This window comes from Oncorhynchus kisutch, linkage group LG19 (genome assembly GCF_002021735.2).
Source record: "Oncorhynchus kisutch isolate 150728-3 linkage group LG19, Okis_V2, whole genome shotgun sequence".
Taxonomy (NCBI): Eukaryota; Metazoa; Chordata; class Actinopteri; order Salmoniformes; family Salmonidae; genus Oncorhynchus; species Oncorhynchus kisutch.
In genome coordinates, this window is record NC_034192.2 from 16181527 (window position 1) to 16184968 (window position 3442).

Consider the following 3442-nt stretch of genomic DNA (forward strand, 5'->3'; position numbering starts at 1 on the left):
ACCACAGGACAATTCACTGAACTGCCCTTATCTCTGGTCTTTTATACCCTTCTCTGAACCACCTGCATTGAAAAGACCAGGAAATAAACCGATAAGCAGGAAACGTTTTAGCTGGAAAGGGATTGCTATTAACTCTATAGGGACTCGTTGAGGAAATGAGTTGATTGTTTAATATGAGGTTTTTCTGAGGAATTTTTAACTAATGACATCCAATCCTTTATCAGGGCTATGTTCAGTAAACTAACATTGTTGAACTTTCATGAATAGAGCTGATAGAATGCCTTATTCTACATGCCAGAGAGGGGTGTTTGTTCTATCTGAACGTTGCACAACATTGTGTCCTCCAGCTGAACATATGGAGCGTTGTCAGTGGCAACATAAATGGTATTTGAATTCCATAATTTTGAATTTCTATTATGGTATTGAAATTGAATGTAACATTTTATATTTTATATTATTACTTTAGTTCATTGTTGCAAACAGGATGCATGTTTTGGAATATTTTTCTTCTGTACAGGCTCCCATTTTTACAATCTGTCAATTAGGTTAGTATTGTGGAGTAACTACAATGTGGATTATCCATCCTAAGTTTTCTCCTTTCACAGTCATGAAACTCTGTAACTGTTTGAAAGTGAACAAGTTGAGGAATGCTATGATTCCAACTGATGGCTCTATGCCATATACCATTATAAAAGATTGTATCATGAAGGAGAGGCAATGTATGTTCGAATTTCACCAAGTAGGAAGGTAAGAATTAGAAAGGATGCTGTTGTCTCTTTCGGTTTAACAAGTCACCTGGTACAGATAATCTTGATGCCAAATTGCTTAGAGTTACAGATAACCAAATATCTACCCCAATCTCTCATATTTTTAGTAAGTGCTTGATGTCTGGGGAGTGCCCAGAAATCTGGACAGAGTCAAAGGTTATTCCACTACCTAAGGATAAAAGAAAATCTGCATTCACTGGTCCTAATAGTCGCCCTATAAGCTTGCTGCCTGTGTTAAGTAATTTGGAAAAATATGTATCTGTACAAATCAAGGATTATGTCTCATGCAATGGTCGGATAACTGGTTTCCGGCATGCATACAAAGAAGGGCATTCTACGAGTACAGCCTTAGCACAAATGACAGATGATTGGTTAAAGAGTATGGATGACAGGAAGTTAGTTGGTGCAGTGTTGCTAGATTTTAGTGCTCCTTTTGATATAATTGATCATGAACTGTTACTAGGTAAACTCAAATGTTATGGTTTTAAGTCTGCAGCTATATCCTGAATGGATATCTATCCTGGATATCTATCCAGGAGAAGGCAAAAGGTGTTCTTTAATGGTAGCTTTTCAAACAGTAAAGATATACACTATGGTGGTCCTCAAGGAAGTTGCCTAGGCCCACTTCTCTACTCTATCTTTACTAATGATTTACCTTCAGTAATGAACAAAGCAAGAGTGGTCATGTATGCTGATGAATCTATAATGTATAGTGCAGCATCGGAATGTAATGAGCTAACAGATGAACTGAGCAGTGAACTAAGAATGGTATCTGAGTGGGTTGATATGAACAAATTGGTGTTGAACAACTAAGTGTATTGTATTTGGTTCAAGATATATGCTTGCTGATGATCCCCAATTGAATTTGTCGATGAATTGAACATATGTAGAGCAAGTGAAAAAACAAAACTACCAGGCGTCATGTTGGACGCAACTTTATCATGGTCAGAACACATAGATAATATTGTTATTAAGACGGGCAAGGGAATTGCTGTTACAAGAAAATGTTCAGAGTATGTAACATCTAGCATACTGAATCAGGTGATTCAATCCCTGGTCCTGTCACACTTAGAGTACTGTCTGGCTATATGGTCATCTGCAGCAAACAAAGATATAGAAAAGCTCCAAATGGATCAAAACAGGGCTGCCAGATTAGCTCTTCATTGCGCTAACCATATGAATTATTTATTTTACCTTCATTTTAAGTCAGTTAAGAACAAATTCTTATTTTCAATGACGGCCTAGGAACAGTGGGTTAACTGCCTGTTCAGGGGCAGAACGACAGATTTGTACCTTGTCAGCTCGGGGATTCGAACTTGCAACGTTTCAGTTACTAGTCCAACGCTCTAACCACTAGGCCACCCTGCCGAGATTCCAAAAGCATCAGAATCTCTCATGGTTTCACGTTAAAAACAAATTTCTATCTAGTCTCCTGATTTTCTTTAGGAACGTTATATTTAAAAAAAAAAAAATCTTTAAAACATAATTTTTCAGTCCAGGCAAATTAAGGGCAGCTAAAACAACCCAAGCCAAGGACAAATTGCCTTAAATCTACAGTTTTATATAGAGCCATAGCTGAATGGAACTCTTTACCCATCCATATTTCTCAGGCAAAAAGTAAATCCACCTTCAAGAAAAAAACGAAAGAACTTCTAATCCGATAGACCATATGACTGGACAGCAAATAGAAAGCATCAACTGAATGTTAAATGTGTTTCCTGTCAGGTTTTTTAATTATCTGTATTGTCTACTTGTTGAATGTTTGTGAAGTCTTGATTGTGGTTGTTTGTAATGTCTTGTTAATTGGTGTTGGATCCCAGGAAGATTAGCCAGCGTTACGGTGAAAATGTAAAAATTGTAAAAATGTAAAAATGACAAATTAAAGTCACCATTGGCTTCATGGTGAAATCCCTGAGCGGTTTCCTTCCTCTCCGGCAACTGAGTTAGGAAGGACTCCTGTATATTTGTAGTGACTGAGTCAATTGATACAGCATCCAAAGTGTAAATAATAACTTCACAATAACTTTTACCCATCTACCAATAGGTGCCCTTCTTTGCGAGGCAATGGAAAACCTCCCTGGTATTTTAAATCAAATCAAATCAAATTGTATTTGTCACGTGTGCCAAATACAACAGGTCTAGACCTTACAGTGAAATGCTTACTTACAAGCTCTTAACCAACAATACAGTTTTAAGAAAATACCCCAAAAAGTAAGAGATAAGAATAACAAATAATTAAATAGTCGATGTGCGGGGGCACCGGTGTCGAGGTAATTGAGGTAATATGTACATGTAGGTAGAGTTATTAAAATGACTATGCATAGATAATAACAGAGTAGCAGCAGTGTTCTGGGTAGGGGGGGGGGGCAATGCAAATAGTCTGGGTAGCCATTTAATTAGCTGTTCAGGAGTCTTATGGCTTGGGGTAGAAGCTATTCACAAGCCTCTTGGGCCTAGACTTGGTGTTCCAGTAACGCTTGCCATGCGGTAGCTGAGAGAACAGTTTATGACTAGGGTGGCTGGAGTCTTTGACAATTTTTAGGGCCTTCCTCTGACACCGCCTGGTATAGAGTTCCTGGATGGCAGGAAGCTTGGCCCGGTGATGAACTGGGCCGTATGCAGTACCCTCTGTAGTGCCTTGCGGTCGGAGGCCGAGCAGTTGCCATACCAGGCAG